Genomic DNA, 15,426 nt, shown 5'->3' on the forward strand with positions numbered 1-15,426 from the left:
CGCTAGATATTGCACGGCCGGATAGTTGTTGGTTGTCTCGGTCAGCGCCATTGGTGTTACATGGTCAGGGTTGTGTTTATGCTAGGTTTGACGACGAGGTAGTACGATGGCAAACCTGTGAAGGTATTAATAAAGGTGCCCCCTTAGAAACCTTGTCTCCCGCAACGATGACACTACAACTGGTGTTAGGAGTGGGGTGAAGAAAGAACCCACCTATAGTGTCATTGGAGGATGGGAATGGCGAAACATTCATCCCTCCAGCAGCCACGGGAACCCGGTTATGAAGCCCATTGGCGGAGAGAGAGCGGCTGCGGATCGGCAGGAGATTGGCGGAAAATTGGCGAGAGAGGAGCCCGATCCTCCGTGGTCATGCGCCGAACACGCGGCATGGCCGAGGACCACCATGTTGAGGGGAGCGCGGGGAAGTGCGGGAGTCACTCCACAGCCAGCGGGGTGTAAAAGAGTCACGAGGGGACCCTAACGGCGATCCCCATCTCTGTGGGAGAGCGGAGGATCCTGGGCCGGAGACCGCACATGTGGTGGGTGCCATTTTGCCCGTAGTGGGCTTGGCATGGCTGGCAGGCGCTATTTTGTGAAGAGCGCGGGACAGCGCTGGAGGGGCGGCGGAGTTAAAGGCGCTGCAAGGGGATATTTTTGGCCTCCCGTGTGATGCCCGCCCGAGATTTCTCCAGTGGAAGCGAGGGGAAGCCGAGAAACCTTTCACTTTCCGGGAGGCGCTGCTGGTGCTGGGGCAGACCGCATTCCTCCAGACGGGTGAGATGGCGCTCGACTCCTTGGCGGTGGAAAGACTGCTGGCGTCGGGAGTCGGGGATCGTCCTACCCTTCGGAGGAAGGCTCGGGGATCACGTCCTTGAAGGTGGCCCGGGAAATTCAGGGCCACGAGGCCCGCCAGCATTGGCCCAAAGTGGAGGCTTGGCCGTGGCAGGAGGAGGACATGGTGGCTGTGGTGTGCGGCCTGGGGACGCACGGGAGAAGGCCCCCACGGGTGGGTTGGCAACCGGGGAAGCCCCCTCCGCCCTGGGGTCCCACGGCCAAGTGTTTCAGGTGTGGTCAGCCGAGCCACATCGCGATAGAATGCCGGGGTGTCAGCAGGGTGCCGGCAGCACCACCGTAGCACTCCGACCTGCCGGCAACATTTTCCCAAGCTGCACCGGATCCAAGTCTCTGATGCTTTCCGTGACTGCCGTGTGCAAAGTGTCAGGGGCTGGATCTGATTAGATGCTACTGCGGATTTCAGGAAAGGGCCGTGCCCTTCGGCCATTGTTTTTTGGTTCCCATTCCTCGGAATCTCAAGGAATGCAAACCCTGCCAAGGCGGGGGTAACCAGTGTCGAGGACCGGCTCACGTGAGCTATGTTCTGGTAAAGGCGGACTCTCCCTTGTAAGGTCGGATTTGGGGGGGTTGTGTATATTGTTTGGCTTGTGTTATCGGCTCTCGTGGGGGGGGGGGGGGCGTCACGGTTATGTGGTCCCTGATGGGGTTCTTGCCCATGCCGCAGTTGCGCTGCGTGTTGGCGGCTTGTGGGGGGGTGCCACGGGTTGTCCTTTTTGTTGGCGGTCCGCGGGGGGCGCCGGAGTTGCACTACGTGGTTATGGTTTGTGGGATACACTGCGGTTGTGTTGCAACCAAGGTTTTTTTTTTGGGGTAAATTGTTTTTTCGTGTTGATGGTGTTCCTCTGGGTTGGGGTTGCTCTGCCTGTCCCCCAGTTGCAGTTGCAACGGCAACTGCGGTGGACAAATAATACACACGCCGGTGAGCATATACACGAATGTGTCGGCAGGGTGGAGAAACTGGGGCAAGGGTCATGGAAGACCCTATCTGGAAGCCCCTGGAACCTGCTAGAGGGTTCGAGAAGAAAGGTGCGACCAATGCAGAGCCAGGCCACGCTGGGTACAATAAAAGCAGTTGAGAGCGGGAGCTCAGCGCTGCCGGTTCTGGAAGTGGGCTCGTGTCGTCGTCGCTGTCATCTTTGCTAGATATTGTGCGGCCGGATAGTTGTTGGCTGTCTCGGTCAGCGCCATCGGTGCTACACGGGCAGGGTTGTGTTTAGGCTAGGCTAGACGACTAGAGAGAGCGCATTTATATTTACGCGATCTAACCCAAAAAAAATCTTATGCATGATTCTAGATTTGAAGCTTTCGTGACTGCAAGGATTCATATTCTTAGGTTTTATCGGTAAAGTCTGTGAAGGATGTCGTTCCTGACTTACAGTATCCTGGAGTCTACAAACTGAGTTGCAGTTGTGGTGATTGCTACATTGGAGAAACGAAACGTCATGTCTCTGATCGTGTCCGCGAGCACAAGTCAGATCTGAAACACAGCAGAACTGATTCTTCGGCCGTTGCCGATCATTGCTACAACTCTGTGGGCTCTCATGAAATTGTCTTTTCCGAGACCAAGGTGCTCTGCAAACCTCCTGGCTACCATCAAAGGTTTGTACACGAAGCCATACAAATATACAAACCGACATAATTTCAACCGTGATGATGGTTACAAACTGAGTAATCATTGGAAAGATGTGATTAACCATGCAAAACAGATTTAACTACACTTATTTGGACCATCTTATTTGACAGACAACTATTCTTGAGTTACTGTACAGGTTACTGATAGACAGCCAGTTTTGTTTTACCAGGTTTAGCTTCTTTTTTCACACACTGGTTTCCTGCTATAAGTTTTACCCACCAAACAACATAGCAGGAGGCTGTTTCTTCCTGACCTGCTTTTTGTGCTTTTACCATCTACATGGCAGAGGCTCGGTCTCATTTGCAGCATTTTGTTATGTAGGCTAGCCGTAGTCTCAAGCCGCACCTCACCATAATAAAGGCTCAGTCATTTGTTATACAGTCTAGCCGTAGTCTCAAGCCGCACCTTACCATAATAATTAAAAGTGGGCCGTTCCTGGCCCTTCCCCCCCCCTCAACCATTATATATACGGAGTGGTATCTCTTGTAATCTCTCATTTACTTGATACAGCTGTCGTGCTGTGACGGTTCCACCGGAAGACGGAAGCTTGTGTTGCCTCCGAAACATCGTGATTTAAATTTGTTATTTTACTTTTATTAATGTAACATTTTTACCTACGTGACTTTACCGAAAAAACCTAAGACTATGAATATCTTATGGATGATATTGGTTGCAAAAGCCTACGTGTTAAACTTTCTTAATTGCCTCAGCAATTCAAAGTTTTGTATCATATCTCATCACAAACACTCGAAGAGCACCCCTAAGTGGCAGCTGCCTCTGTGTGGCATAAGGTGGCCCAGCACCAGCCTGCATGTGGATATGAGTCTGTCAGTCAGTCGGGCGATAATTAATGTGTAATCTCAGTTGTGCAATTTTTGGACATTTGGAATTTCCCAAATTTTGACAATGACACCAACATGCAAAGACCAATGTGTTTTGAATAACACAATATGTTTTACATCCACTCTTTAAGCAGACGGTGCATATTTTGGTTGAGGTTACTGGAGTAGCCAGGGGTGCCTGTCGGATTTGAACCTTGAACCTCTGCAATAAATAGAGAATGCGCTACCACTTGGCTTCCCTCAATCTGAGTGTTGGCATGCCAACCAGTGGTTCTACGCAGATGTTCCATTTAGAGGGGTCCACATTTCACATGCCTAGAGAACGGAGGGCATGACTGTTGCCGAGAAAACCCGGAGCTTCATGCGGAGCGACAGGCTAGGTAGCTTCCACACAGCATTGCAGAGCTGATGGAAAGATAATGCCGCCCGACAGATTCGGATCACCCACACACTGTCCACATCCGCAGGGTAGACGTATTGTGTACACACAATGTATATACAGCGTACACACAGTCTGCACATACACTGTATACACAAATACACTAACAAAAACAATAACTGCCATTCGCCAATACGTGGTGGTGATGTCCCCATGGCGCTTGTGCCAGGCTATGTGCACGTTAAGGCCACGTGAAGTGTCGAACTCCCGCCGGCAGGAGGTCACAGGGCAGACTCAGGTGCCATGGTTCAACTGAGATGACTGGCCGATGCACCACCTGTGCCTCCTACTGTGCCAACAGTGTACACACACATTGTGTGCGCGCGCGCACACCGTGTGTGTGTACACAGTTTGTATACAGGGGCCGTCCATAAATGACGTCACGCGATTTTGGACGATTTTGACCCCCCCCCCCTTCGTCACACGACGTCACAAAAAGTCAGAACCCCCCTCAAATATGACGTCACAAAGCTCTGCCCACCCTCCCCCCAAAAAACATGCTTCAAATTGCGTATTTAATGTGGCGCTACACTCTGACGTTGTAGGAGAAAACATTAAATGTATATTTAATCAAGAAGAACGTGTTGTCTATATTCATTTAAGTTGCGCATTTTGATGTGACGTCACATTTATCACACCCCCCCATCGTCACACATCGTCACAAATGTCTGACCGTCCCCTCCCCAGTTGCGTGACGTCATTTACACAGTTTGTACACACACACTGCATACACAGTTTGTACACACAATGTTCACGTTGTTGAGCTCACGCACCCAAAGGGTCAATGTTCAATAGAGGTGTAGTAGAGTTACCCACTCCATGTTCACAAACTGGGAGAGCTAATCGTTGACAAGGTTTTCCCGCTCAAACTAACGGTCAGGGTCTCACAAGTTGTGAGAGCTGACCGTAAACAAGGTTTTCCCGCGCGACCTAACGGTCAGGGTCAGATAGGGTGAATTAGGATCCTAAAGCAGATTGGGAACGACCAATCACAGGGTTCCACAAGGTGGCCGGGGATTGGACAACCCGGCCACGAACAAGTATAAAGCGAGAGCACTCAGAGCTCTCGGGGAGTTCGACTACACGAAGACCCAAGACGGCGGAAGAAGCCTAGGACCCTGGACCAAGCCCTCCAGCCCTTATAAGGGCTCGGGTTCAGAGTAACCAGTGGTCGGGGAGACATCCCTTAGGTCCAGTCAGAGGACATTGGAAGAGCGGGATATTAAGTAGCCTGTAGGGTGCGGAGGCTTGTATGTTCTGAGTGTAACGGGTGAGGGGACCGAATACCCCTCAGTGCATAGGGACTGTGTTCATAAGACGAATAAAAGTGTGTGCTACAAAAGACGTTGAAGAGTCCGTCTGTACAGCACTACATTGGTGTCAGAAGATGGAAACAAGACGAACGAACCGCACGCGAAGTCCCGACGATGCAAGCTCCGACTCACCCGTGGGTGCTGAGGGCGGCGCTGAAGACGCTGGCGTGTCTCCAGCCGTCCCACCACCAGCAGTGCAGCCGACCGCCGCGAACGACGGCACCCAGGCTGCTCACGCCCGTCTCGCCCAGCTGCTGCATGCTGCAGCAGCCATCCTGGAGCAACTTACCCTGGGGGCTGCGGGCGGAGAGGAACGGCTGACAGCGAACGTCTCCGCCATCGCAAACCCGGAAGAGGTCGTCTTTCCCGCCGATGGGTCACGGGGTTCCGCCGGAGGCGGAAGCCAAGTGCATGCTGGGACCTCCGGGGGCCAATCACGACACACCGCGTCATCAGAGAGCGACGCTGCCTCTGCAGGACCCTCCAGCAACACCGCGTCATCACGGCTGCGACGCCAAGCGATCGCCGCGTTTGGAGCCGAGTCCGACCTTGACGAAGACGACGACACAGCTGCTCTACAGCAACGACTGTCTGTCTTTCGCGAATTCTCGTCCACAGGGGGCGACTGGGCGCCATTTCAACGTCGCTTCCTCAGCCACCAGGAGATGGTGGGCTGGTCGGATGCACAAGCACTTCGTGCACTGCCAGCCACCTTGGACGATGACTCTCTCGCTGCACTCATCTCCATTCCCAAGCGACAAAGGGCGACACTACAAGCAGCACTTCAGCGGCTGTCTGATGTCTACGGACCTCCTTCCGCCACACGCCACCAGTTCTACGAGAGACGGTGCAAGCCAAGGGAGTCGCCATTGGCGTTCCGCACCGCGCTACTCGCTATGGCAAGAGCGGCTTACCCCCGCAAGGACGATGAGGCTATCGACGCACTCGTCCTACAGAAGCTGTTGGAGATGGCGAGGGGACTGCGCCTTGTCATCCAGGCTGTGGATGATGAAGATATGTGCTCACTGCGAGCTGCCCGGAGCATTCATGCTCACCTGATGCTCGACCAGGACGAGACCATCACCGCATCAGCTATGACAGTGGGGCCTGCCAGCAGGGACAACGCGCGCTCTCCAGATCGAGTCTTCTCGACGTTCAGCACAACGCTCCAGCGATCACCGGATCGCATCGGACGCCGCGACGACCGGGAGCGGGGACGGTCTTTCCCCTGCGGCGACGTGACGTGCTTCAACTGTGGCCGCCGAGGCCACGTTTCTTCCGACTGCCGTGCACTTCGCCGCCGCTTCTCCGGATCCCGAGACCGGGACTACAGAGCTTCCAGAGCGGCGCAGCATAACCAGGCGAGTCGCGCCACCCCTCACGCTCGGTCCTCATAAACACCACAACACACCATTGACTTCGCTCGAAATACGGCGTATGACGCGAGGCGTTCGGGCGACTTTTCGCGACCACTACGACCCGGGCAGTGGTCTGAGCTGGCCCATAGAGTGGTTGTAGCGACGGCGGGTTCCTCGGTGGTTGTTGGTTCGATCGAGGGGGTAGAAGTGCGCGTGCTTGTCGATACTATCATCTCCGAGTTAATTTACAACATACTGCCCGTGCGATGTCGTTCATTGGAAAAGGTTTCCGTTCCGTTTTTTGCCGCAAATGGAAGTTCGCTAGGGATTCTCGGGCAAATTCGGGCGCAAATTGCCATTGGTGATATTAAATTGGCCGGCCCTGTTTTTGTATCTTCTTCCCTGGCGGTGCAATGCCTTCTGGGAACCGATTTTCTTGCCAAAATGCCCGTTAAAATCCTTATCGATCAGGGATGTATTGAACTTCCGTCGGGCCGGCGGATGGCATTTTAACCCGCAACCACGCATTCACGGACGGAAAATGCCTCCGTACAGGCTTTTGCGGCTTGCGCCGTACGCATTCCGCCAGGGGCACAAATGCTCGTACCCTTGCGGTTAAAGAGAACCGCTCACTCCCACCGCCTCAGTAAATGGCATTTTATTGGGACCCTCCAACAAAGCAGTTAAGAGCCTATCGTTGGTGGGCGCACAGACTCTTGTAGCAGGCGACAGGAAGCCATTTATGCAAGTTTTGAATGTCGGTTTGTCCGACACCGTCATTCCACAGGGGACAGTGCTCGCTCATGCGACAGTGGCGCCCCTGGGGACTGGGGTTGTTGGACACGTAGCGAACAGTCAGCAGCCTCGCCCTCATAACGTAGACGAGGGATGGATTGACGCTCTTTGCGCGGATGCCGGCGATTTATCCGTGTCACAGCAGAGTAAATTGCGAGCTCTTTTGCGGGAATTCTCGGATGTGTTCAGCAAATCACAATTTGATATTGGCTGCACCAAGCTGCTGCGTCACCACATTGACACTGGTGACGCTGCCCCTATCCGCCAAAACCCGTTTCGGCTCAGCCCTGCGGAGAAACAGCATGTTAAATGGGCAGTTGACGACATGCTGGCGGCTGATATCATTTTTCCTTCCAACAGCCCCTGGAGTGCTCCGATAGTGCTGGTCAAAAAGCACGATGGCAGTCTTCGATTCTGTGTAGATTTTCGGCACCTTAATAAAATATCCGTGGCTGACGCATATCCTCTTCCACGTATGGATGAGTCATTGGATGCTCTGGCAGGGGCGCGTTATTTTTCCACTTTGGACCTTCTGTCAGGGTTTTGGCAACTCCCCCTCGACGAAGCGTCAAAGCCAAAGACTGCTTTTCGGACACCACAGGGCCTTTTCGAGTTTAATAGATTGCCCATGGGGCTCCACTCGGCTCCAGCGACGTTTCAGAGGCTCATGGAACTGGTCCTCGCTGGGCTCCAGTGGGACTCATACCTTATCTATCTTGATGACGTTATCGTCTTTGGCCGCACGTTCAACGATCACATTGAACGGTTGCGCGCCGTTTTCGAGAAAATGCAAGCTGCGGACCTCAAATTCAAAACGCAGAAGTGCCACCTTCTGCGGGAGTCTGTGTGCTATCTAGGCCACATAGTCAGCCGCTCGGGTATTTCCACAGACCCTGAAAAGACTAAATGTGTCAGCCAATGGCCTACCCCCACCTCTGCTGGGGATGTTCGCAGTTTTATCGGGTTCTCGTCGTACTACCGACGCTTTGTAGCTGGTTTCGCTACAATCGCCAAGCCACTACACGCTCTTACAGCGAAAGGGCTGAAATTTCATTGGAGAGACATGGAACAGGCCGCATTTGACTCCTTACGGAACGCTCTTGTAGCAGCACCGCCCCTGGCTTACCCCGATTTCGCAAAGCCGTTTATTCTGGACACAGATGCCAGTAACACCGGGATCGGCGGGGTGCTGTCCCAAATCGTTGATGGCGTTGAGAGGGTGGTTGCCTATGGAAGCAGGGTTTTTCCCCCTGCAGAGCAACGTTATTGTGTAACCCGACGCGAGCTGCTGGCCATTGTTTACTTTATACAACAATACAGGCCATACCTGTACGGTCAACAGTTTACCGTGCGCTCCGATCACTCTGCGTTACAATACGCTTTGCGCATTGACCAACCGTCTGGCCAGCTCTCCCGATGGCTTGAAGTCCTCCAGGACTACAATTTTATGGTGATTTACCGTAAGGGTACACAGCACAGTAATGCGGACGCGCTATCTCGCCTCCCGTCAGAACAATGCGCCTGTTTCACGGGTTCTGGCCGGTGCAAACCGCAAATAATATGCCCGGTTGCACCTCCTGAAACGGTTTCTGCTGCCCTTCCTTCCGATCCTGCGCCGGGTGCGGACCACGAAAATCCGCCAGCAAGTGACGACTTGCTGGGGATAACGTTGGACGAATGGGGTCAGCACCAAATGAACGATGCGTCATTGTTGCCTTTGCGTCGTCGCGCATGTGATTTGTCCGCACGTTCAAGTAAATCGAACTCTTTTGCCATGCGCCGCGGTCTGCTCATGCATTGGGATGCTGATTCTTGCCAGTAAAAGATTGTTGTGCCATCGGCTTTGCGGTGTTCAGCTGTGTGCGTGGCACACGAGCGTTTGTCGCACCTGGGTGTGCATAAAACCATTGGGTTGCTAGGATTACAATTTTACTGGCCGGGCATGCTTCGCGATGTAACTGATATTTTAACGGGCTGCACCCAATGTGCGCAACGTAAACCTCCAGCGAAGCCGGCATGCCCACCGCTGCAGCCCATCACGGTATCCCGTGTGAACGAGCTGGTTGCTCTCGACATTTTGGGGCCTTTCCCTACAACGCCTCGTGGTAACAAGTACCTTCTGGTTGGGGTGGAGTATTTTACACGGTGGCCTATGGCCTGGGCCCTCCCCAACCAGTCGGCAGCAGCCGTGGTGGACGCCTTTGTTCAAGGCTATGTGCTGGACAAGGGCGCTCCAGAACGGTTGCTGACCGATCAGGGAAGAAATTTTTCAAGTACCCTGCTGAGTGAGGTATGCCGCCTGTTGGGCACTAAGAAGGTGCGCACTTCGCCCTATCACCCCCAAACAGATGGCATGGTGGAGCGGTTGCATAGAACCCTCACCTCTATGCTATGCCATCAGGTTGACGAATCTCACGTAGACTGGGACCTGCAGATCCCAGGGGTCCTCGCTGCTTACCGCATGGCGCCACATTCAGCGACAGGGTTCTCCCCATTTTTCCTAATGTATGGCAGGGAGGCCATTCCCCCCGCTGACGTACGGCTTGGGATAGAGCAGCTTCCACGGTCATCGAAGCTCACTGACCATTTGCGGTTCAACCTACAAAAGCTGTCTGAGGCTCGTGATGCGGCGATCGAAAATTCCGCCTCCCGCCAGCGGACTAATTCAAGGTTGCAAGCCTCTCACACGTCCGTGCATCAGTGGGCTCCAGGTGATATGGCGTGGCTTCATTTCCCCCAGGTGCCGGTGTCCACATCGGCTAAACTCCTTAAACCATGGCGGGGTCCGATTGAGGTGGTCCAGGTAATGCGCCCTCAATGTGTTAAAATCCGTTGGGGACGACGTCGCTGGTTCGTGCACCCCTCTCGTCTGAAGCCATTTGTTGCTCCGCGCGGCTCTGCGTCACACTCAAAACACGAGGGCCGAGCGTGTGATATGCCCAACGAGCAGGATGTCGCCCCGTTAGCCCCTAACCCACAGCGCAGACGTGTCATTCCTCCCGCAGATGATGCGGGACTGAGGGAGCCGGGCGAGCCACGAGTCTCTGCAAAAAGGCCTCTGGGCCCACCCAACATGTTTGCCAGGATGCCCGACCCACCTAACATGTTTGCCAGGATGCCTGACCCGTCTACACCAAGAGTCTCTGCAAAGGGACCTTCTGACCCACCCAACATGTTTGCCAGAATGCCTGACCCGCCCAACATGTTTGCCAGGCTGCCCGACCCGTCTGCTCCAAGGGTCTCCGCAGAGAGGCCTCCTGCCCCTGCTGACATTTTTGCCAGGATGTCTGGTCAGCCTGCAGCCCGAAAAAGGGCACCCATTCCCTACGACGGGCCCGCGAAATACACACGGGCTAGATCGCGTCGGTTTTCTTGATTGCCCATTTTTTTTTTTGCGGCAGCTGAATGCTGCATGCGTTGTGCGTCGTGAATGTCGTTATTTGTGATTGGTTCTGACCAGGTACATATGTTGCGTTGTTGATGGGGGGGGTATTTATAGTGGGTGTTCCTGTTCTTGTTGGGTGTTCTTGTTCTGGTTGGTTGTGGCACACACACTTTGATTCATTGATGGGGATTTTCTGCTTGTAACAGCCGGGACGGCTGAGGCTTCCGAAGGGGAAGGTGATGTAGTAGAGTTACCCACTCCATGTTCACAAACTGGGAGAGCTAATCGTTGACAAGGTTTTCCCGCTCAAACTAACGGTCAGGGTCTCACAAGTTGTGAGAGCTGACCGTAAACAAGGTTTTCCCGCGCAACCTAACGGTCAGGGTCAGATAGGGTGAATTGGGATCCTAAAGCAGATTGGTAACGACCAATCACAGGGTTCCACAAGGTGGCCGGGGATTGGACAACCCGGCCACGAACAAGTATAAAGCCAGAGCGCTCAGAGCTCTCGGGGAGTTCGACTACACGAAGACCCAAGACGGCGGAAGAAGCCTAGGACCCTGGACCAAGCCCTCCAGCCCTTATAAGGGCTAGGGTTCAGAGTAACCAGTGGTCGGGGAGACATCCCTTAGGTCCAGTCAGAGGACATTGGAAGAGCGGGATATTAAGTAGCCTGTAGGGTGCGGAGGCTTGTACGTTCTGAGTGTAACGGGTGAGGGGACCGAATACCCCTCAGTGCATAGGGACTGTGTTCATAAGACGAATAAAAGTGTGTGCTACAAAAGACGTTGAAGAGTCCGTCTGTACAACACTACAGAGGGATCAATGGAATAGGAATCTTAATGAACTTAAACTCTAACCCCGCTCTCTGACGTCACCACTGCATTACCTCATCGGCGTGATGGGGGGGTGTACTCCGCTAGTGACGTCATGCTGCCGCGTGACGTCACGAGACACCAGGAAGCTGCCGATCATCGCCCGCGCTCACTGAGATCCGAGGTGAGAAGTTCACATCGTGGTTGTTGTTGTTGTGGTGGTTGTTGTTGTTGTTTACCCAGGTAGAGCCTCGCTCCTCTCGTAGGGATATCAATTGAGTAGCAGCGAGGATGGAATCGATGTCCAGGTTGGAACATTACAACGCGGGGCCTAGCCATGAGGGTGCCTTGTCTCCTGCCCTCGCCTGATCGCATTTGCTTTAATTCTCTGCTGAAGTTTAATTTGTCTTCATCTGGCTCACTACTTTGAATTTTTTTTTCTTTTAAATATTTCTACAGTTTTTTTGCTCTTACCAGGCCAAGCCCACTTCAGCTGCTATACCGCTCTTGTTTTCAGAAGCGACCTGCCCACAACAAAGTGGCTTATCAACGTGTGGAAATGTCTGTCGGTCAAATACTCTAAACGCGTGGTGATGTTGACTCTTAATGTGGAGGGACAAACCGGAGGAAAATCCACGCGACCACGGGGAGAGAGAGAGACACGCAAACTCCAAATATACAGGAGGGGTCGCGATCGAACCCACCACCTCCTGTAAACCAGGTGAGGCAGTTAACATCTCCCAGCCACCATGGTGCACACTCGAGTACATTACAACAATGAGTCTCAGCACTCTAATTCAGGAGCGTTCTGCCGAGTTGGTTTTGCTGATGCACCCTTTAGACCGATGAACAACTATTTTTATGATAATTGTTTTTTTACCCTTTTATCTGGCAACAAAACTGACACCTTTTTTACGAGGAGTCATGTTTGCATAGACCACAATACCTGCAGTCCTAATGCAAACAAAAAACATAACTTTGATAATGTATGCACTGTCCTTGAAGTTGATTGGTCCACACCCGAGACAGCTTTCCTTAGAGCCTAGTTTCTCTCTGATGGTACATTGTCTTTGAGTTGTGCGCCTTTTGGCGTCATCTGGTCCAACACCATGTGAGACTAGGCTCTAAGGAAAGCTGTCTCGGGTGTGGACCAATCAACTTCAAGGACAGTGCATACATTATCAGAGTTATGTTTTTTGTTTTCATTATGACTGCAGGTATTGTGGTCTAGGCAAACATGACTCAAAAAAAGGTGTCAGTTTTGTTGCCAGATAAAAGGGTAAAAAAAACAATGATGATATTTTTTACTGGCAAATGAGGTTCTAATGGTGTAAACTATTTTTATATTACCAACCAAAGCTCACAGAGCTGTTCGATCTTTTGTCAGAAGCCACCTGGCCATAGATGATAGCTCAACGAAATGGCTTATCACGTGGAAGATTATAGCAGCCGAATAATCTAAATGCATGTTACTAAATGTGGAGGGAAAAAATCGAAGTACCCTAAGAAAAACAAATACTGTGAGTGAGTACTCATTTGTGTTCGTGTACTCCGCAAGCGTACTCTACGTGCGTGAGTGTACTCTGCGTGCTTGAGATTACCACGTGTGTGCGAGTGTACTCCGTGTGTTAGAGTACTCTGTGAGTGTACCCCGTGTGTGTCGTGTGGGGAGCGGTCGTGTTGCGCCGTGACGTCACCCTCAGTCGGCTCCTCCCCCTCTGTCTGGCGGGTGACGTCACCAAGAGCAGACCGGAGAGAAGAGTTGGGGACAGCAGCTGAGAGGTGCGCTTGGGGCGGGTGCTTGAGAGTGAGTCACGCGTGTAGAGTGTGTACAGGGAGAGGGAGTCAGTGTGTTCATTGTACAGTTAAACCTTGGATTGCGAGTAACAACTTGGTCTGCGAGTGTTTTGCAAGACGAGCAATTTTTTTTAAATAAATAATAATTTGATAAACGAGCGATGTCTTGCAAAACGAGCAGTACGTACAGTATACACCATTGGCTCAGTATACACAACTGAGCCAATTGTTCTTCTCTCTCTCTCGCTGCGGGATTGTGGGTGATCATCTCCCATGCTCGGTCTCGGTCAGCGTGCCTCACTCGTATAGTCAACATCCGTGCGAGCGTATACTGTTTACTACAGTATAGTGCTGTGACCACGTGTGTGTGCGTAAAGCATTTTATTATTTTGTGTCCAAGTGTAGTGACTGTTCTTTAGTAACTGTACTGCAAGTGAAATTCGTCCTACACAATAACCCTCCTCCTCTCCTCTTTCGTCTCCCTCACACCAGCCACGATTAAATGTAATTAATAAATTTGATTACTTTATATTGAATAAAAATATAAAAAGGTATTTTGTATTAATCATTTTAGATGAATACAGTAATTTTGGGTTGTGGAACGAATCATCTGAGTTTCCATGATTTCTTATGGGGAAATTCGCTTTGATATACGAGTGCTTTGGATTACGAGCACGTTTCCGGAACGAATTATGCTCGCAATGTAAGGTTTCACTGTAATTTGTTTGTGTGTGATATATTGTACTAGGGTGACAATATGTTAACTACCTCACATGGTATGCAGAATGTCGTTGGTTCGATTCCAACCCTGACGCATTTATAATTGCAGTTTACATTTTTTATTTTTTCTCTCTCTCCCCGTAGTGGCATTGCTTTTTCTCCACATTTAGAAACATGAATTTTGAGAATTTTGCTGCAAAACATTTCCATATTATAAGCCACTAAGTTGAGCTATTATTTGTGTCCAGTGTGTCCAGGTCGATTCTGAAAAAGCTATGCAGCTCAGTGGGCCTCACCTGGTAAAATAGTAATAGTGTACTGTGTTTGAGGGTTTTCCAATTTAATTTCTTATTTAGCAGTTAAAGATTATGTTTCAGGAGGGTCCTGCATTGGACTGTTTGACCACCACCAAATATGTTTTGAGTTTAGGTTTGGGAGAAAAACGGAAAACCCAGTGGAACACCAATGCCGACGGTGACGGCCGACGCCAGGATAGCGGCCACGGGCTCGAAGCGAGAGCAAACCCGGCTCTTGTCCCAAGAAAGGAATCCGCTCCCCGCTGCCCTCCACGGTGGCGCATTGCCGGCGGGGCTGCACGCTGAGCCCCAACTTTTCCAGGAGGTCGGTACCTGCAATACACTCGTGGCATAACACGTTCGACACATATAACTCCTGGTTACACACCTGGTGTCCGAGGCGACCCTTAAGGGTGACCCTCCCCAGCAGTCCCATCCCAGTTTCACTTGCAGTGTGCAGCGCACGATCCGAGGCCTGTAGGCGGCTCACGTCAACCCCGACCACGCTGCAGTGTGTTGCACTCACGAGTGACGTTTCCACCCCCCGTGTCCAGCAGAATCCGGATACGCCGCCTGTTCACCTGCCCTTCCACGAGCGACGTGGCCCCCATTATTCCTGCCACCAGCTCCCGCAGCCAGTCACCCGCAGTCGCCGCATTCTGAGGTGTTGTTGTCGGCATCTGCGTGGGGGTCAATCGCTCACCATTATCATGACAGTTTATTTGTGTTGGGACCACGTCGATTGCACCCCTCTGTGGTTCCCTCTTTAGGGAGGCCTTGGTGTTTAACCCTGGTGCTTCTCTCGCGCGGGCGATCTGGGGACAGTCTCTCACGAGATGCCCCCATTGGTTGCATAGATAGCACGCACGGGGAAGGGCGGTGTCTCCATAAGAGGCCCCTTGCCCACTCCCCCTTACCCTCCCAGTGCGCATTTGTTCGAGTTCTGCCTCTTATTGAGATACTCGCCTGGTTAGCCCCCCGACCATGGAGCGTAGCCCTCCCACCTCGGATTGGACTATCTCCGCTGTGGACTGCAGCTTGGTCACATTCAGGTGTACTTGGGTCACCTCCCCGCATACTTGGGTTACCTCCTCGCGTACTTGGGTCTCATGGCCTGTGATATCTCCTATGCCGGTCTGTATCCCTGCCACCCATCCTGGGGTTGTTTCACGGGGTCC

The 15,426-nt window shown here is 52.3% G+C and overlaps 2 pseudogenes across 2 annotated transcripts in view; both read left to right on the forward strand.

Moving 5' to 3' along the window:
• Positions 1-15,426, forward strand: part of LOC144738197 (uncharacterized) — a 46,999-nt pseudogene that overhangs the window by 26,536 nt on the left and 5,037 nt on the right. The window lies entirely within an intron of this gene.
• Positions 11,557-15,426, forward strand: part of LOC144738225 (uncharacterized) — a 68,151-nt pseudogene continuing 64,281 nt past the window's right edge. The window contains exons 1-2 of the transcript XR_013589185.1: positions 11,557-11,619; positions 11,953-12,156. The product of XR_013589185.1 is annotated as an uncharacterized LOC144738225 (transcript). The remainder of the gene's footprint in view (positions 11,620-11,952; positions 12,157-15,426) is intronic.

The sequence above is a fragment of the Lampetra planeri genome, chromosome 78, assembly GCF_965212315.1.
Source record: "Lampetra planeri chromosome 78, kcLamPlan1.2.h2, whole genome shotgun sequence".
Lineage (NCBI taxonomy): Eukaryota > Metazoa > Chordata > Hyperoartia > Petromyzontiformes > Petromyzontidae > Lampetra > Lampetra planeri.